Genomic DNA, 22,331 nt, shown 5'->3' with positions numbered 1-22,331 from the left:
GAGCATTATTTTATTTTAATAATGCCATATAATGAATATTATATATTTTTTAATAAAAAGAGATTAAAAAAAATAATCTCATCCATATATATACTCTTTTTTGTTCATTACTTGTCACATCAGCATTGTTGAAGGATAACGTGAGTCTTTCACTATTAAATAATTATTAATAAAGAACAAAGTATCGTGTGAACAAAGATAATATGTATTTTTTTAAGGAAAAAAATATGTATTGATTTAGTACTAGGAGATTTTTTTAAAATACCCAAGTGGCCACATTCTTGAACGGTTTTCTCAATCTGGTCATTAATTTTTTAAAATTCTCAATTTTACCTTCAATGTATTAATAGGTTCTCATTTAGATCATTAGGTCAAAAAAAAATGCTATAATTTTTGACATAAACTTTTTTTGTTTGTTTTTTTTTTCTGATAAAAGACCTAAAATTTAATGTGTCATAAAATCATTGTTTTATTAAAATTTTTGAACACATGGATTTATTATTTGGAAAAAATGAATTTTGTTAATTGGTGGATCAAATTTAGTTGATGGACAGGTTGAATTTCATGTGTCAACTAGCATGATCACATGTCTAAATAAAGAAGTTAATAAAATAATAATTTAATGATTTAAAAAAAATTAACAAAATTTTAACAATTTGTATGGAATAACATAATTGAAATTTTTTTATCTACTAAAGTAAATTTGAAACTTTTAAAAATTAGACTAAATTGAAAATTGGTTGATCTGAGAAGACACTTTTCATAGTGAATGGATTTTGATTAATGAGCTTAGAATTTAATTTAACTAAATACTGTAATTAAAAAAAAAACAATAAATATCAATTTGGTACTTGTCTCTCACAAAAAGATCATAAGTTCGAATACTCATCCGTATTAAAAAAAATATATATTTTGAGATATTTTCATTCCATCGAAGTTTAATGTTTTGAAAAATAGCTATATTAATATAAAATAATAAAATTTTTATTTAAAAAAAATCTTAAAAAAGTAACCCTATTTTGATTGACCTATTTATTAATATAAATAATAAAATCTCAACTTAAAATAGTAAAAAAAGTAGGTATATCAAAAAACCCCAAAGTTCGCCTACCTTGTCCTTTTTATCTAAAGATATTTATAATATCTCTTCATAAACGTTGGTGTAAAAGATTTAAATTTGAATTTGCAGTTATCTCCGAATTTTTTAGACAAAACATACACGAGAAAAATATAGTTACACGGTTAACAATTGGAACATTGGAAATGAGTTCAAACATTTACCGCCTAGATCGGCTTTTACCGAACTGCCCCAATCTGATGCTTGACAAGATTCATATGCGTGTCCATTTGAGTAGATCATAGATGACGTGTATTTTAGATGTATTTTTCCCTTGATCAGAAATGCACTCTCAACTCAATAAATATTTAAATTGAAATATTTTACCGTATTTCTAATATATAATTTGTTGGCCTATAATGTATGCCATTTGAGGAAATTAGGCAAGATAACTTTAACACATATATTTGTAGCTTTAACAAAATAATAAGATAACTTAAAATTTAATAAAATAAAGAAACAAAACCACTATATGTGAATCATTTTTTTAAGTTTCATTTTCTTTCACATCTTAAAAAACCAACAAAATCCTCAATTGTTTTTTCTAATAAAATAAACGAAACTTCTTCGAGAAGTTATATCGTGTTCTCTACATACACCATACACCATATATGTGTTAAAATATAAACACCGCCAACGTAATCTTATGACTAGCACCGCGATAAGGTTAACTATCGTATTTTATAAAGAGCATCGCATAAGTGCTCACGTGAAAGACCAACGCGATGTTATCCTCCACATGAACACGTTAGAGTTTATGATCATATTGCTAAGTTATTCGATTATGTTATGCAATGGCCAATAACGTCCATTGATCGCATGAATTAGCACAATGATGTTATAGCCCACCTAAATACGTTAGTATTTCATCCTGTATGTATTTTATTCAATCATGCTAGAGATGGCCTAACCCCCCATGCATGTATGGTGAATATCCATGTAACCAATGATATATTTTCCAACTCATATAGAACATGTCAGCCCATCTTTTCCACAAACGTTAGGTGATACACCATTTAAATTAATCTAAAAACTCAAAGATGAGAAGAGCACTATTTTAAAACATAGGCATCAAAAGTAACGTCAAATAACAAATTCAACTATGCTTAGAACTTCCATAAAGTGGTTACTAGAGAGGGGTCGCATTGCAAACCTCATCAACGAAAGCTCCAATATTGATGTGGGAAGAACCTCCCTCTCCGGCTGTGCTTTCCTGGCCAGCTCCTTCCATTTTCTGACGTTCTTTCTCAAAACCGCCCCCTTTGTTCCGTCGCCCATCACAAGCTCCAGGCATCTCTTGATCTCCCCTCGCTCCACAATGCCATCACCATTCGCCCTTAACCTCACGCCACTCTCCAACAACTCCTCGATGATCTTCGCATTGGTTCCCTGATCCGTCCATTGCGGAAACGCCACCACCGGCACCCCACATGCAATGCTCTCGAGCAACGAATTCCACCCGCAATGCGTCACGAAACACCCGGTCGCCGGATTGGACAGAATCTCCACCTGCGAGCACCACGGCACTATCTTCCCACGCGCCTCAAGCTCCGCCCTACAGCTCAGTGCCTCGTCCTCTGCCCCGCTCACGGTGCTCCTCATCACCCACAGAAACGGGCTCCCCGACTCCAGCAGCGCTCCGGCGATCTCCTCCAATTGGGGCCTCGACAGCGCCGTGATGCTCCCGAACGACACGTACACCACCGACGACTTCGGCTTCGAGTTCAGCCACGCCATGTGGGATTTCGTCGAGGAATCAGACGGAATCTCGCGCTGAATCACCGGCCCAACTGTGACCAAATCCACATTGGGGATCGCTCTCAAGGAGTCGCGCTCCAATTCCTCGAACGAGTTGATCAAAATCTTCAAGTGGGGGTCTCGATTGAGGACGCGGAAATGGACCTCGAACTGTTTGAAGACCAGAGAGTTGGAATTGGCCGGATCGCACAGGGACGGGAGCTCGTCAGACGACAGCAAAGGGAGGCCCGACAGCTGAATTCGCCCATCGGGAATTGAGAAGAGTTTCCGAATTGGGTCTCGGTGGGCGTTGAAGAAGTGGTGGTAAATGGAGAAGACAGAGGCGGACTGGTTCCAGAAGAGAGCAGAGGGGAGGTTGAAGGAGAGGGTGAGGTCGGCCATCCATGGGGTGAGGAGAGAGTAGAGGACGAAGGTGAAGGGGCGGCGGGCGCGGCGGCGGAGAGGACGATGTCGCGGACGGCGGCGGAGGCGTGGCTTTGGAACTGGGAGAGGAAGAGGACGACGTCGTGGCCGGGCTTGAAGCCGTCGTCGAAGGAGTCGGAGAGGAAGGCAAAGGAGAGGCGTGGGGAGGAGGGGAGCTCCGGAGGCGGCGGCTGACGGAGGAGGAGGTGGCGAAGGTGACGTGGAGGCCGCGCCGGGAGAGGACGGTGGCGAATTGGAGGCCTGGGTTGAAGTGGCCGTGCGTGGCAAACGACACGAACAGCACGTGACTTTCCTTTTCGTACATCGCACTTCCCAAAACTTCTGTCTATGTGAGTTGCAGTTGCAGCTCTAATTTGTTTTTATATCGAGAAATAGAGTAAAAACAAAACAAGTTCTTATTACGTGACGGATCCTTTTGTTTATTGATTAGAATCCCATTTTTGGTTCTTCAAACTTTGATTCCTGCTCTGCCTTCACTTTTTTAGAAACATAAATTAAAGCTACTGTCTTTACAAAATAATAATAATAATAATAATAAACAAACTAGTACGTGCGACAAAGTTTGATTTTGTCTCGAGTAATAACGACGAATTTTGTTGTAATAAATGATTTTAGTCGGCCAAATTAGGTTGTTTCATCGAAAGTTATATAGTCGGCAAAAATAAAAAAATAAAATAAAAAAAACTCTTGTATTGTATGTTATTGATGGAATATTAATGATAAAAACCAAAATGGACGATCACTTTTTGATAATTTTCTATCAATTTTTTCTCTCATCCAACACCTATCTCATGCTTATGTCATCACATTAATATACACATATAAAATCATACAATTTATTCCATCTAGCAAAAATATTTAGTAAAATAAGTAATATAGCAACTATATTTAGTTTTTTTAAATATAGTATTTTAAAAAAAACGGAGGTCCAATTTTCAAATTACAACTTTACCCTATAATATATCTGATATACATCTGTAATATATCTGCAATATATCTAACTACTGATAGTCAGATATATGCCTATGATGTACCACTGATATAATAATGATATACAATTGATGTACTTCTGATATAACTATGATATTTACTGAACTTCTAATATGTCTAAACACTGATATATGTATGATAACCATTGATTTACCATGCCGATACAACATTTATATATCTGTGATATATATTTGATATGTCTCTAATTTACCATTCATATACAAATGATATACCATTGATATAACTTTTTATATATGATTACATGATTTACCACTAAGATAAAATTGATATATATTTGATATATACTTAATATGCTTCTAATTTACCACTGATATATCTCTGATATAACGATGATATCTACTAATATAATTATGATACCTGTGTGTTGATATAATACTATTATATCTAATCTTTTTTTTCATATGAAAACAATGGTGTAAAAAATATATATATAAAGTTATTGTATAAAAAGTTTATGTAGATCATGCACGTCAAAAAAGAAAAGTTAGAAATATGATATACTTTATAAATTTAAACAGTTCATATCTCTTATATTTAGTATCTAATTAATATTATTATAGAACAAATAGCAGTGATATAGTAATCAACATTATTGATAATATTAGTATATCAATCAATAAATTGCAATGGTAAACTAGAATTTAAACAGTTGATATACCACTAAAAATTAAACATTTGATATACCTTATGTTTAGTATATCAGTTACAAATATATTTAGTATATCGTAAATTAGAGGTACATAAGATAGATATATATATATATATATATATATATATATGTATATATATATATTAGAGGTATAATACATACATCTAATAATGTATATCATGGGTACATCGGATGTATATCAGAAGTATATCAAATGAATGTGGTATGACGTACTGTTAGAGTTGCACGGAGTGCAAACAAAGTTCTACATTGGTTAAAGAATTAGCTAATACAGAGTATATAGATGATGACAATTATCTTCCTTTGATATGAAATTTTTTTGATGAAATCATATTGTGAGGGTTGTGCTAAAAGTAGACAATATCATAATGATCTTAAGATCTTTGCGACGAGAGAAGAAAATAGTTTCTTTAAAAAAAATAATTTATTGAGTGGTTTTTTGAAAAAAACGAGCAGCGGAGCTGGTTTGGATGATGTAAAACAGTTATATTCCCTGTAGTATATATACCTCCAAGATGAATGAACAAATCATGGGCATCTTCTTCCTTCGATCCTGGTAACACAGTTGTCGCGTCGAACCTATTCCAAACTTGCCCAATTTTATTTATTTTTTTCCCTTCCAAATTTTAGTTTTAATTACCCCACCCACATTTCACCCGTTTCCATTTTTGCCTCACTCCCACGTCATCTATTACTCAATTCCTACATCAAAAAAATATTTTTTTTCTTCCCATTTCCCACTTACACTTTGGCTTGACACCACCTTCTATTTTTTTTACCCAATTCCCTTTCCCACACAGCAAACTACATTCCTACCGAACAACAACTTGCGGACTTATTCACAAAGGCTCACACCATAGATCGGTTCGGTATTTATCCTCCGAACTTTTGTCTACTTCAAAGGTGTGTGGGGATATGTTAAGTATATCTCAACAACTTCTCAACAGTGTACCCCTAAAATCGTGTAACATTTATCTGTATACCTAAGATCATGAAAAACAGTTGTATTCCCTGTACTATATATACTTCCAAGATTAACGAACAAATCATGGACATTTATTCATTTCTTAAACCTTTTAAGCAATTATGACTATAAGACAATAGGTTTTTTGCCGTGGTCATATTGAACTATAGCAGTGGCATAACATAATCATTATGCATCAATTACCACAAACTACGGGTAGAACTAGTGTTACAAGGGATATAGCAACCGTTTGTAAAACTTGTAGATCAAGTACATCTTGGAAATCGTTGTCATAAGACACCCGTATTGTAGCGCTATTGTAAAATTAGAGACAATTTCTTAACTCCTGGAATCATCTAATAACTGTTGTAATTGTTAATATTATAGCAACAATTTATAAATATTTACCAATGGTTTGCACTTCTTAAACACTTCCTACCATGTAACAATTTAACGTTAATTAATTGGTCACCGCTGCAATACTTTACTCAATAACAACATTTGAATTCCTTATAGTGCAACAGCTTTGTTATCACAACAACTTTTTGACCCATTTTGAAATGATTTTATATTATCAATTTTATATATTTATCTTTTTTAGTACAATTATTTTCTTGGTTTGAACTATATAAATTAGAATTGATTGTTGTGGTATCTAATTAATAATGAAAATTGCAATAAAAGATCAATTAGGAAAGCTATAAATTAAAATAACCAAAATTGTAAGATAAATTAATAAAATATTATTAAGTACTAAAATAATTTAAAATAAATCCAACATCATAAAATAAAATAGAACTACCTGAAAAAACTTACTATCAACTTATATTCTAAAAAGAAAAAAGAAAATTATATCTGCCTCTTCGATCTAAAAAAGATCAAGCTCGGAATCTGTGTAGCTCGGAGTGAATGGAATGACCTCCTTGAGCCCTCTAAGAACCTACAAATAAAATGCAAGAGGATTCACGTACCTTGCACTAAGGGCAAGTATCTCTATTTATAGAGATTGGACCCAACAGGAATTATGACACAACCTAAACACGCGGCGCGTTGTCGGATTCAAGAAACACTGTTTCAGATGCAACTGAAGGTCGGCTCATCCAACTCAGATCGGGTCGTGGGTTCTAATTTTGAAACATGTTATTAGAGTGACTTATCCAAAATTGACCTTAATATTTTAGTCCACATTGCAGGCTCATTGATCCTATTAATAAAATAAAATAAAATATTAAAATTATACCAAATAAACTAAATTTGTTATACTAAAATAAACTAATATATATTTTATATCCGTTTGAACTACTATCAAAGATGTCTACCCACATGCCATAATTGGTGTAAAACGCCTTTATCTCATATTGCAGTTTAATAACTAGGAAATGTGAGAATCTAATCAATGAATTTACCCTAGAACAAAAAAGAACAAGGGAAGAAGAAAGACTACACGCTTGATTATAGTGTGGTTCGATCCGTAAGGATCTACGTCCACTTTACTAACTGAGATTCTGTTTTATTATAGAATGCAAAGAAGAAGATCAACAATACAGAGCTCAACTCTTAACTCTCACCCTCTCTTATGCTATCAGATACTTGAGGAAGGTAGGTACAACACTATCTATATAAACAGCAGTAAAAACTAGTCATAGACATAAGTGACATATTTTTCACAACTCACCCTCTTGGCACTTATCTGATATGAACTTTTGTAGACCTCAGTAGTAACTTTTTGAAGTTCTAAATCTTCTTTACCCAATCCCTACCTTAAGTAGGTTACTTAGTTGTTGGATTCTTGTACTTGATAGCGTCTTCGTGAGCATGTCAGCAGGATTGTCAACTGAGGCTATTTTCTCAAAATTTATCTGTTTCTTGAGTGCCATATCCCGCAAGTAGTGGAACTTCACATCAATGTGTTTGGTACGGTCATGATACACCGGATTCTTCGAGAGTGCTAAGGCACTTTGACTATCAGAGTAAATTGTAGGAACTTGTAGTTTTTCTGTCATTTCAGTGACCAATCCAGTTAGCCATACAGCTTCTTTGGTAGCTTCGGATAAAGCAATATATTCTGACTCAGTGGTAGATAGGGCTACCACTGATTGTAGAGATGATTTCAAACTTACTATATTTCCAAACAAAGTAAATGCATACCCTGTAGTAGACCTTCTTCTATCAAGATCAGATGCAAAATCAGCATCTGCATATCCCCTTAGAAAATTCTGAACTTTGTTTTTTTAAGGTGTATAGACTAGACCATAATTGGTGTTGCCTTTTATGTATCTAATGATCCATTTTACTGCTTCCCAATGAGTCTTACCAGGACAACTCATAAAACGACTTACCACACTCATTGCATGAGCCAAATCAGGTCGGGTGCAAGTCATGGCATACATTAAGCTACCAACTGCATTAGAATAAGGAATTGTAGTCATTACCTCAATTTCCTCTGGAGTTTTTGGTGATTGATCCTTAGACAGCTTGAAGTGATGAGCCAAAGGTACTTTGACTACTTTTGCTGATGATAGCTTAAATTTCTTGACTATTTTGTCAAGATATTCTGTTTGTGTGATTGTCAATTTTTTCTCACTTCTCTTCCTTTGAATTTTCATCCCCAATATCTTGGTAGCTTTACCAAGATCCTTCATCTCAAATTCATTGCTCAATTGAGTCTTTAATTCATTAATCTCATTCATGCTTCTTGAAGATATTAGCATGTCATCTACGTATAGTAGTAAGTAAACTGAATTTTCTTTCGAGACTCCTTTAACATACACGCAACTGTCATAGAGACTTCGTTTGAAACCACACTTAGTAATGAAGGTGTCAAATCGCTTATACAACTGCCTTGGCGATTGTTTTAATCCATATAAGGATTTCTTCAAGTGACAAACCATATGTTCATTTCCACATTGTATAAATCGAGGTGGTTGATGCATATAGATCTCTTCCTCTAGCTCTCCATGTGGAAAAGCTGTGGTGACGTCCATTTGCTCCAATTATAAGTCAAATTGAGTGACTAATGAGAGTAGGAGTGTCTCACTACGGGAGAGAGTACTTCATTGTAGTCTATACCATATTCCTGTGTGAAGCCCTTTGCTACAAGTCTTGCTTTAAACCTTGGTTTGTTTCCCCCTTTCACAGATGGCTTCACTTTATAAATCCATTTACAGTCAACAATTTTATGATCTAGAGGTTTTTCAACTAAATTCCATGTTCCATTTTTGTGAAGTGACAGTAACTCTTCTGTCATTGCATTCTGCCACTCATGACTATTTTCAGAGTGAATGGCTTCTTCAAAAGTTCTTGGTTCAGGCCCCAGAGAGTCATAATCATGGCAGTTTAAAGCATAAGATAAAGCATCATTATCATTTAATTCAACAGTACAATCATCTTGAGCAACTTGAGCATACCTTGCAGGTGGTCTTATGCTTCTTCTTTCTCTATCTCTGGTTAGTTGGTAATTTTGAACCTGCACATTTTTTGTCACTTGTTCTAGAGGTTCACTTTGAATTTCTGAATCATCAATTCCCTGTTGGTGTGGCTCTTCAGGTAGTTGGGATACTTGTTGTTGCTTGTCAGTACTTGGAGCATGATTATCAAAAGTGTCTAGCTCAATCTCAAAAGAACTGTTGCTAGAATCATGCTCTTTTTTGTAACTCTGACTTCCAAAACTCTTCCAAGGCATCTCTGTTTCATCAAATTTGACATCTCGACTAATTATGCATCTCCCACCAGTTGATTCTAAAAGTCATAGTTTATATCCTTTTACACCTTTAGGATACCCAAGAAAAATACATTTTCTTGCTCGTGGGTCTAACTTGTCTTGCCTTTCATGAGCATAAGCTGTGCAGCCAAATGTCCTTAAAAAACTCAAATTTGGTGGTTTCCCTGTCCATATTTCTTGTGGAGTCTTCAAATTTAAGGCTGTTGAAAGACTTCTATTGATAAGATAAGCCGCGGTATTCACTGCTTCCCCCCAAAACATCTTGGGTAATTGAGCATTGGATAACATACACCTCACCCTTTCAAGAATGGTTCTATTATACTTTCTGCTAAACCATTCTGCTGTGGTGTATTTGGAACTGTTAGGTGCCGTTGTATTCCAGACTTAATGCACATGACTTTGAACTTTTCATTCAAATATTCCAGGCCGTTGTCTGTTCTGATCACTTTAATCTTCCTCCCTGTTTGATTCTCAAGAAGCAGCTTCCACTGTTCAAATGTTTTAAATACATCACTCTTATGCCTAATGGTAAAAACCATAACTTGCGAGAGAAATCATCAATTATGCTAAGGAAGTAACGTGCTCCTCCCATTGTGGAGACTCTTGAAGGTCCTCATAGATCTGAATGGATATAATCCATTTTCCCATTTGAAGTGTGTGGTGATCTACTGAATTTATTTCTTGTTGACTTACCAAGTGTGCAGTGTTCACAGAAAGATAACTCGGACAATTTTGCTTTCCGAAGCAGCCCTTGTTTGTGCAGCTCTTGAAGTCCTTTTTCACTTACATGTGCAAGTCTTTTATGCCGTAATTCCATATCTGAATTTTTAGCCTGAGATACAGTATTTCCCTAGCCAATTATCGTGCTGCCATTTAGAACATAAAGACCATTGCTTAATTTTCCAGACAATTTTAACATAGACCCTTTGGATACTTCAATAACACCACCCTTTGACTTGTAGTTGTAGCCTTCTTTATCAAATGTGCCTAATGATATCAAGTTCCTTTTCAATTCCGGAACATATCTTACTGAAGATAGAATTTTATCAACTCCTTCTTTCAACCTAAGTCTGACTGAACCGATTCCTCTGACAGTGCAATGCTGATTATTTCCCATCAAGACTTTTCCATCATCAAATTCCTTTAGATCTTGGAAATAATGTTTGTGAGGTGTCATATGGAAGGTGCAACCCGAATCCAAAATCCATTCCTCACTCGAATTGCTCTGTGATATCATTAGAACTTCTGCGGACTCATACCCCTCAAGGACATTTGCAGAAGATTGGTGCTCTCTTTTACCTTGTACCTTGTTCTTATATTTCAGTTTTCAACAGTCTTTAATTAGATGACCTAGCCTATGACAATAGAAGCATTCAACTTTGTCTTTTCCTCTAGATTTTGATCCTTATGGCTCCTGATAGTTCTTTTTGTATTTGTTATGATGACTTTTGAAATCTGATTTACCTTTAGCTATTAATGCCTCATTTTCCTTTTTCTCAGTTCTGATTTCCAGCTCTTTAGTTCTCAAAGCATCAAGAACAGTCTCGAGGGTTAAGGTATCCCTTCCATATTTGATTGCTACTTTAATATCTTTATACATTTGTGGCAGAGAATTTAACAGAATTATTGCTTGATTTTCACCCCCTATTTTTTCTCCAGCATTTTCTAAATCGAGACAAATTTTATTAAATTCGTCTAAATTTTCTTCCAGAGTTTTTGAAGACTCCATACGATAGCTAAAGAATCTTTCTTTCAAAAGAACTTTATTTTAGAGAGACTTGCTCAGAAATAATTTTTCCAATCTTTCCCAAAGCCCTTTTGCTGTTCCATTTCAGTAACCTGGTAGAGAACATTGTCTGTTAGATGTAGTATCATAATACTGAAGGCTGACTCATCCATCTCCTTTTTCTTCTCTTCTGTTAATTCTTCTGAACTTTTCTCTTCAAGAATCTTCGCAACTTTGAGTTGAATCAGTAACACCTTTAGCTTCCTTCTCCAAAGACAGAAATCGCTTTTGCCATCGAATTTCTCCAACTCAAATTTTGCTGCCATCTTGAAACCAGTCACGGAGAATCTTGGAACTTCTTTCTTGAATCTTGATCTTGCACTAAATTTTAAATCAAACAGAATTCTTCCGTTTCTTTAGTGAGCTCTGATACCAATTGTGAGAATCTAATCAATGGATTTACCATAGAACAAAAACTAACAAGGGAAGAAGAAAGATTACACGCTTGATTAAAGTAGTTCGATCCCTAAGGATCTACGTCCACTTTACTAACTCAGATTCTGTTTTATTATAAAATGCAGAGAAGAAGATCAACAATACAGAGCTCAACTCTTAACTCTCACCCTCTCTTCTGCTATCAGATACTTGAGGAAGGTAGGTACAACACTATTTATATAACAGCAGTAAAAACTAGTCATAGACATAAGTGACATATTTTTCACAGGAAATTTTCCTAGTTACTCGTGCTAAAATACATGACAATTGGAAACAATAAGCCATAAAGGATAATGAGATGAAAAAAAGAGCAAATATTTTTAAATTAATAACCCGGTGGACAGTGAGTTTTTTCTTCTTTTGATTTTCTGATCCATCAACTGGTTGGTTTTATAACATGTAAAACCGATGCAGATGGAACTGTGGTCTAAACCGATCAGTCAATGTCGGTTTAAGTCGATCGGGTCGATTTTTTCAAAAATTTATGTACACCCATAGGTGCTACACCTGATACATTCTAAGTCTTAAATTAGTATTTTAATCAAGTTGTTTCAAGTTAAACAAGCGTAATGTCAATTACCATAGATATAAGGCGGGTTACAATATTTATAAAAGAACCTAGAAAGTCAAGCCTACCACTGTATTAATCTATACTTGAGCCGTGTGCTTTACGTTCGGCTAGTTCATGTAGTGTTAGACTGCCTCGTGTAATGCACGATCCTAGGTTTTGGACATCAAGTCTATCCCACACTTGGGGTGAGTGTTGGCTTGGCCAAAGTGGGGCAGCTTATGTTATTTGAATTGGTATTATATTAGATAATGATATTTGAATTATTACTGGATTATGCTATTTTAATTAGGATATAGTTTAGATCATATTATTTGAATTAAACTTTCTATTTGATTATAATTTGGGATTTTAGTATAAACGGATTATTAGATTTGCATCAATGCAATTCAACTTAATGAAATCATATACGTGCTTATGTCAGCTGCTAGGTGCAGAAAAAGCATGTGTTAGAAATCGATTAGGCGGACCTCGATGACAACTTTTAGTTAAAAATATTTTTGAAAATAAAAAAAGTGGGATCGAATCCCTTATATTTTTAGATCCCTTGGACTCCATGACATCTTTCGAGCTATCTTCGATCTACAACGAATTGGTGTGTGGACAGTTTCTGAGAGAAGATGAAGAACACTTCCTCCTTTATGGTGACTACTAGGAAGAAAAAAATAGAGAGTTAACCTTGAAAACATAGGGAGATAAAATTAGGGTTTGATTTATTAACAATTTAATTGTCTTGGAATATACATTATGATGCTTATATAAATCATTAACCCTAAATAAGAATGAATCCACACTAGAAGCTGCAACACCTGATACTTTGAGTTGATCCAAAAAATATAGTCCCCCTTGCCTACGGCCTATCCCAATATCCTTCTGAGACTGCGGGTCTTGTATAGAATAAGTGGAAGACGAAAAAGAAATTAAGTATCCAGATTTACATAATTGACTAATAGAGACAAGGTTCAAAGTAAGACTAGGAATATAATAAACATCAGAGAGAGACACAGAAGGAGTAACAATTTTGCCGACACTTACTAATGGCATAGGAGTGTCATCAGCAGTCACGATTGGTACAGAAAAATGAGAAGACAAAGAAACAAAAGAGGACAAACTAGGAGACATACGATGAGAGACACCTGAATCCAATACCTATAAGGTAAAGGATATACCTGAAGTATCGAGCGATGACAAACCTTTAGAAGATGAGGCAAACATAACATGAAGCTGTTAAACCAGGAACTTCTGAAATTGCTCAAACATGTAGGGATCCAAAGATGGGACCGCCACTCCATTATTGGACTGAAGCGGTCGATATGTCCATGGAGTGGGTTGCGAAGATTGCCGCTGCTGTTGGGATGGCAGATGATGTTGTTGTTGTTGCTGCTTCTGTTGCGATTTACCCACCTTATTCAATAACAACGGACATTGAGCCTTCCAATGACCCTTCTTTTTGCAGAACGCACACTCGTCATAAGAAAACTTTGTGTGAGAATTCTTCTGTATGACACCAGCTGAAGATTGTTGTGGAGTTGCAAAAACGGATTGACTCTGAGGAGGTGTGCTCTTATCTTTTTGGGACTTAAGGCGAATCTCCTCTGCTAATAGTTCACTAACCACTACGTTAACAGAAGTGAGAGGAGTACGATGTAAAATTGGCCCACGTAATGCCTCAAAATCATGACGAAGAGCCATAAGAAATTGGACCAAGCGCTGTGAGTCTCTCCGAACAATGTAAGCTTCAAATGTGCTTAATTCTAAGGATTCTGTTAATGCTAATTGATCCCATAATTCTGACATAGAGGAGTAAAAATCCTGAATACTCATATCATTCTGTTGTAATACACGAATATCTATTTCCAATTGATATTGTTTGGCAAAATTAGACTGGGTACACAATTTGGTCAAATGATCCCAAACTTGTTTAGCATATCATATTTTGCTAATTGAGCACAATGGAGTGTGTAACAGAATTATTTATCTACGTGATAATCTTCGAATTTTCAACCTCCCAAGTATCCAATGAGGATGCATAGTCATCTGCCTTGGTATCTTTAGGCTTACCTCAACACCTGTAACATAACTCCACATAGATTTTCCACGCAAGAAATTCTTAATAACATAACTCCAATACGAGTAATTTTTACCATCTAATTGTACACTAATCGATTGAAGAGAATCATCCTTACGATTGGACATAATGGCAAAATAAAAAATTCTTAATTTCACTCAACAAAACAACTACCAAATTTGACCCAACAATATCACCACCAAATTTCACCGAATAGAAAAATGCACTATGCACTACGTCGAAGACTCAAAATCTACGTGATCTTCCAATCCACCATCCACAAAAATTGTGGGTAACATATCTCAGAACAAATCAGAATGACTCCAAAATCAAATTAAAAACAAAGCTCCCAAATTCCAAAGCACATATCAGAATCTCAAATTTCAAAGTACATGTCATAATTAAAAACTCAAAAGCATATTCACTGATGCTCCCTCGATGCACAAAATCCAAAACTCAAATACAAACCATTCAAATTACTGACGCGTCCACGAAAAGTCCGAATTCAATTTCTTTCACATAAGTCACCTACTGACATTCTTGTGAAAATTTGATATTTCTTGACTTTTGTTTGAAAACGTAATGAATAATGATTTTAAAGCAGCCTAAAAAATTTGCCCTAATGACTTTTCGCGATAGATTCAGCAAAATATCTATAGCTCGTTCTTACGGCGTTGTTACAGTAGCCACAATAGCTAGTCACCACTATAAGAAATAAGGTTTTTTTCGATACTTAAAAATTTCAAGAGAAACCTTAAAACGTGTTGTAACTTTTTCTGTCGGGAAAAAGGTTTTTAGGACAATTTTTATAGGCATTTTTTAAAATGTAACTTTGTCCCGACGTTTTGTGCAAAAAGATTGGGAAAAGTAGATATTTCCCGAAGTTTGCTGAATCTATCGCGAAAGGTCATTAGGGCAAATTTTTTAGGCTGCCTTTAAAATCATTATTCATTACGTTTTCAAACAAAACTCGAGAAATATCAAATTTTCACAAAAATGTCGGTAGGTGACTTACCTTTTCCACGTTTTCAATTTTGTCAAAAGACCCATTTTATACTATAATGTTTATGTTGTGTGCTGCATGTGTGACGTGTGCCCTTCTTTCATCAATGGGTTTTGAGAAAACTAGCCACGCTGGTGTTTTTCAGAAAACCACTCAATAATTTTTTTTAAGACACTATTTTCTTCCCTCGTTCAAAATCTCTACAATAATATGATATTATCTACTTTTAGCATAACTCTCACGGTAATATTTCATATTCAAAACTGCTTCCTATCAAATAGAGATAATTACTGTGAATGAACTCATTTCTTAATTAATGTAGAACGTTGTTTCCACTTCTTGCTATCCTTGTAATTCCAACTGTACGTGACAACATACCACATTAGCACCACATGTTTTACACTTTCGCTTGCCAAAAATCTGTCTGTTCATTTATTTGCAAAAGGCTAAGGATACACAGCTCTAATTTCACTTTCCTTCCTTATTTGCACATAAAACTTTCCATGCCCATGCCCAAAATTTGCCTTTTTATCTCTTCTGACATTGTCGATGTTTGCAGCACCGTTTTAAATGTCATTTGATACATCGATATGTCAAGCGACATGTTGACGTATCGAGGGGTTCGACATCGATACATAGAAGAAAAATCGTTTTCCCCTATATTGACGATCTAATAAAATATCGTCAAAATATCATCAAAATATCGACATTTCATCGATATTTACCGAAAAAAAAAATTTAACTCAAAACCGGACCAAAAAAATAGGGCCAGCGATTCCCAACCCACATCCAAAATCGAGAAGGTTAGATGAGACTTGAGTTGAGAGAAGGGGTGGGGGAGGGGGTTTTATGGGCAAAATTTCACAAAAATTTCACAAAAATCTAAATTGATTTTGAAATCTAATACCAAAGTTTACGTGGCTTCAAATATTTATCCACGTTTTGCTCTTATTTAAAAATGATGTAGTGCCCAACTTAAAATAATTATTAAAAAAAAAATTATAATTGTAAATAGATGAAACAAGTCTTCACGGAAGTTTTTTCAGTTAAGAATTATTCTTCCTAAAATGCATACTTTTTTTTGTTTTTTTTGTTTTAACATCAAATATATGGAGATAAGTAATGTCTTAATCAATTGAATTATGTTCATGTCCAAAAAGAAATAATATCCCTCTACATGGTAGCTCAATTGGGACTCGTGGATCCTTGGAAGGCTACACCGAATAAAGGAATTAGCTAAGCGAAAAAAGAAGGTCGACCAGAACTTATCTTAGAGCCACAAGCCGAAGACCCCATCTCGACCAAGCCACTCACCCCTACTTGTAGAACCGACCCAATGTTCAGGTCTGGGACAAACCTAACATCAAATGAATTGGTTGTATATATAACGTACGCTATCTATTTAGGTATATAGACTGACAAAGTGGATGGGTTGACTTTTGAGTTTTAACCTACTTTATATACCTCATATGCAAGCATGCAAGATTAGCTAGTCTTTCTCACGTCGACGCACATTAAAAAAAACTAATTTAAGCATTGGAGTTTGCATGTTAGTTTTTCAACATGCTTTTCACCTATCAGTTCGTTGTCGTCCACTCCGGATCGAATCTTATTAGAAATAACTATGAATTGTTGACCATTAGTTTCTTAAGTTAGTTAAAAATCTAATTGTATTTATACCAAGTGTATTCTGTAAATACGGTGTGAGAATATAGCTCAAAATATTCTTTCTCATCAGTTTATTCGTGATATGGTATCAGAGATAACGTTGGATTTTTTTCTCACTCATTGCAATTTTTTCTTTTCGATTGATTCTGTTATCAATCACATTATTGACGCTTTTTTTTTTCAAGATTGCTTTCATGGCAGAGTAAGAAACAGTTTCAACCATTATTGAAACGACAACTGATGAACCTCAAATCAATTCAACTGTTACTGAGTCGCAACTCAATCTGTATATGCTCCACCATTCCACTGCTCCGACTACTGTCCTGATTACTCAACAATTGCTCGGTGCAAGCAATTACAGTTATTCATGGTGCAGACCTATGCTAATTTCATTTTCTGGAAATAATAAGGCCGAATTTATTGATGGTTCTATCAAGAAGCCGAATAGAAACCTACTTGCATCATGGAAGTGTAATAACGACATTGTCACTTCTTGGATTATCAATTCAGTTTCAAAAGAAATAGCGGCAAGTATCATTTACACAGGATCAATGAAGGGATGAATTTAAGGAATGATTTCAACAAAGTATCCATTGCAACTTTTTCAACTTCGCAAGGAATTAATCACCCACTGTGCAAGGTACGATGTCCATCAAGGCCTATTACATGAAGTTCAAAACTATTTGGCAAGAACTCACCGTGTATCGCCCAACAATTACTTGCACTTGCGATGGATTGAAGTCTCTTTAAGAATACCTTCAATCAGAGTATGTTATGACCTTTCTCATTGGCCTCAACGAATCTTATGCAAATGTTAGGGCTCATATTCTACTTATTGATCCAATTCCTCCTATGAACAAAGTTTTTTCATTATTCATCCAAGAATAGTGCCAACGTGCTATTGGTGCCATAAATCCTTCCTTTAATCCGATGAATTCGATGGCCATGGCTGCTGTTGAAGTATCCAAGAAAGAACAATATACTAATCAATTTCGACGGAAAGATAACCAATCCTTTTGCACACATTGGGGTCTTCATGGCCATGTAGTTGACAAATGTTACAAACTATATGGCTATCCACCAGGATACCGCAATAAAAACTCTTTTAATGCTCGGTTTAATCAATCTACTAGTATTGCATAACACTTTCAGTGGTGTTGCTGGAGCTAATCGGGTTCCCAAGAAGAATGTTGGTGTTTCTACTTCAAGCAATATCTCACCATCCACCAATCAACCTAGGCTGACCATCGGTCGGTCGGGGTTGGTTTTTGGCCAACCCCGACGATATCCATCTGCAGCCTGGTGTCGACCGGCCGACCGATCGGTTCGATCGGTCGGTTTGTCGGTTTAACAAACATTTTCTTTAATTATTCGGTTTCCTTTTCCCCTATTTTTAATTATTTGGAGGGGCGCCAGCGTGAGAGAGAGTGAACGGTGGGGTGGTGGTGTGGCACGGTGCAGCAACAGGGAGGGACAGAGAGTGAGAGAGCGGGGGGGGGGCTAAGGGGCTGCAACGAGGAGAATGGGCCAACGGGGGCAGTTGGGCGACGACGAGGAAGAGGGAGAACAGAGGGGGGCGGTAGGCGGCGCAGTGACAACAGAGAACAGAGGAGGTCGGAGAGTGATGGTGCGGCGACGACGTGGTGCGGTGCAGCAGTAGGGAGGACAGAGAGTGAGATGTGAGAGAGTGAGAGGGCAAGGGGGGGCTGAGGGCCGGCAGCGGCAGAAAAGTTAGAGGGTGAGAGAAGAGAACAACCCTAGCCCTCGGTATAATTGTTTTTTTTTAATAACTAAAAAAAAAAATATATATATATATATAACATATTAATATAATATTTTTTAGTCGGTTGGTCGGTATCGCCTGTGCCAAGGCCGCCGACCGACCGACTAAGTCGGTTCTGAATTTTCAGAACTGATGTGGAACCGACGTCTGGCAAAATCGACCGATCGCTCAGTTTTTCAGGTTCGCACGTTCACCCCTAGATCAACATTCTTTTTTTAATAGCTTGAGCTCAAGCCAATATTTTCAGTTGATGGAGATGCTCCAATCTCATCTTTTTACTACATAACCGGAGAATATAACACCTACAGTCTCTCATGTTGCAGGTACTTACTTTTTGGTATTCTCCTCTTTGCTACTTATTTCAACACTTGGATTATTGATTCTGGGGCTTCTAGTCATATATGTCATCAACGATTCTTGTTTATTGATATGCGTCCTGCTTCTCACATCACAGTAGTTTTACCAACACTTTCTCGACTTTCAGTCAAATTTATTGACACTGTTCGGTTGTCAGATACTTTTATTCTCCATGATGTTCTCTTCATTCTTGAATTCACTTACAATCCAAATTTTTGTGAGTGCTCTACTTCAACATGGTCACTTCTCTATTGAATTTTCTGGTACATCTTGCTTTATTTAGGACAAGTTACTATTGAGGATGATTGGCAAGTTTGAATGCTTGAATCGACTTTTATTCTCTTATACTACCATCATCTTCCTCCAATGATTCTTAGCATGCTTCTACCGTTGTTAGCCTTGTTACAGCTGGTACATGGCATCAAAACTTGGGACATCTTTCTTCTGCACGTCTTGCTTTGTTCAAACATTGTTTGAATTTTTCTAATGGTTATTCTTCTCATATTTGCCATATATGTCAATTGGCTAAACAACGTCGCCTTTCTTTTCAAGCAAATAATCATGTTTCAGATTTTGTGTTTGATTTAGTTCATTGTGATGTTTGGGGCTCTTTTAGTTACTACTGATGAATATACATATTTTTTGAGTCAATGATTTCTCCCGTTTCACTTGGGTATACTTTATGCGGCATAAATATGATATCTTGTCTATATTTCCTCGTTTGTTAAGATGATTGAAACATAGTTTTCCAAGGCTATCAAGGTTTTTTGTTATGATAACGCTTGTTTGGGATTTTGGATTCAAAATAAATGAGAGTGCAAGTGTACACCCGTCACAAGTAGTAAAACGGAACGAGTATTCTAAGTATCGATCTTCAGGGACAAATGAAGTCTTTTTATAGGAAATGTTAATGATCGGTGACTTTGTAATTGAATTTGGGGTGACAAATAGTAAGGATAATGTTGGTTTTGATATTTAAAAACTCAATGCAATAAACCCAGCTCAGTTACTTCAAATTAGCTAAGATTATGCAAACTTTTTCCAACTAGGTGCCGGATGCCTCTCATAAATTTTCTTCGATTTTACTTCGCCATCTTCTTATGTTTAAGTGATTTTGAAGGTTGAAGTCCATTCCTAATATGTCTATTAGAAAAAGGAACTTAATTTAGTAAAAACCAACAGTAACCTTAGGTCGAGGTCCTATGTCTAGGCTACCCAAGAGAAATATTTATGTCTAAAATATTCCTCTCTAAAGTTAAATCAGTAAAGTTGTGAAAATGTATCAACCCTCTCAGTATTGATGCTTGGTTAAAACATTAATTGGCCAAATCAAGTTTCAACTTATGGAAACAACTTTAAGTGATAAAATGGGAGAAAAAACACCTTTTGCCTTGTTCGATTTTAAAAATTTTAACTAACTATCCATAACCGGGCTTGGAAAAAATAAATTTAGCTCATGATGATAAAGGAAAAACAGAATTTAATGTTGATGGAAGTAGACAACATAATTAAAGGATGAGTAGAACTAAAACAAGCTAAAAATTATGGAGTTGTAACCCGAATGACCCTAACCCGTTCTCCTTCAAGATTGGGGAGCAATACTCGGTCGATTCCTCAAGGTTGAGTGATTATAACTTCGTAATGAGAAAGAGAGAGATAAGAGTAACAAAGAACTTGCTGGAATTTTAATTAAACAAGATTAAACTTACAATTCAAGACTAACAAGCTAAAAATAAAAGGTAAACTAGAAATAAACAAGGTTTAAAACAATAACAACTCAAAGACTAAAACAGAAAACGTAAATAAGCTGAGAAGGAACGTCTAAAGCTAAAATGATCACTCCGGGATGATGAATGAAGAGAATGAGCTACTGAATTTATAGGGACTTCAAGGTGGTTAGAAGGTTGAGAGTTTTGGGGAGAGCCATCCATTTCAAACACCTTTTGGTTGGTTAATTGTTCAATTGGCAACCTTTAATGCATGGAAGACACGTGTCAGAGCTTGAGAAGGCTTCAAATCACACCAAAACGTGCGTTTTACATTAAGGGTAATCTCGGGATTGGGGAAGGCGTCAGGCGCCTAGCTCGAAATTTTTCTGCACAAAGTGCAATTTCCGTTAGCAATCAACTCTAAATGATGTAAAAACGTCTTATGTGCATGTATAACCTAAGATAACTTAAAATGAAAGGTTTTGGATACTATAATAAGCTTAAAATACGGTTTTCGAGTTTAAAACGTTAAAAAACAGCAGCCGTTTAACTTCTTTTTACCCTTATGAACAAGGGAAATCAACGTTCCTGAGTTGCGATTTACTAATTTTTTTCGCTTCTAAAGAAACTTTACATCAGTTTTCTTGTGTTGATCGTCCCCATCATAATTGTTGAACGATTTTGTGTCTCTTATGTGCAAGTATACGCCATCGTCGTAGCAAGTAATAAAAAGTTCGAATCCACAGGGACTGCCCACTAAACACTTTAATTAAATTGCTCAAGACAACTAATATTTAAACACAATATCTTGGACAACGTAAACAAAATGGGCAATCACAGAAATAAATGCTACAGTTCTCATTGAATGCAATTAATCTGAACTTAAATTAACTTCACTTAGTTTTAAGAGGAAAGTACACAATCAAAAGATTAACCACTACTTTTAAAGGGGTAAGGGGGAAAGATTAATGTGGCTTTTTCTGGGGTACAGCAACGATGCTATCGCATTAAAAATATTGAAATATTGGCCAAAGAAACACAGAATCTTCCCAGACGTCTCAGGTTTTCTGCTATTAGGATTTTTAGACAAACTCAACAACATATAATAACAGTTTATAACCGTGCTAGGTGAGCCCTATTTATAAGTATCCACTATCTAACTCGAGTAAATTATAGCATGAGTTGAAGTTTATCACTCCCTATTACCATTTTTCAAGAGTTAACAAGGAGATATTCCAACAATGGTGATCAAGCATGCTGAAAATAAAATATAAAAATAACTTCAACTCA

At 35.6% G+C, this 22,331-nt stretch overlaps 1 pseudogene; it reads right to left on the bottom strand.

The window, feature by feature from the left end:
* Positions 1–2,025: 2,025 nt before the first annotated feature.
* On the bottom strand, positions 2,026–3,711 carry LOC148210436 (UDP-glycosyltransferase 75C1 pseudogene; annotated as a pseudogene).
* Between the last annotated feature and the right edge of the window lie 18,620 nt (positions 3,712–22,331).

This window comes from Momordica charantia, assembly GCF_013281855.1.
Source record: "Momordica charantia cultivar OHB3-1 chromosome 7 unlocalized genomic scaffold, Mcharantia_2.0 BLBB01000007.1, whole genome shotgun sequence".
NCBI classification, from domain to species: Eukaryota; Viridiplantae; Streptophyta; class Magnoliopsida; order Cucurbitales; family Cucurbitaceae; genus Momordica; species Momordica charantia.
The sequence above is the reverse complement of the archived record's forward strand: the minus strand, read 5'-3'. Positions and strand labels throughout refer to the sequence as shown.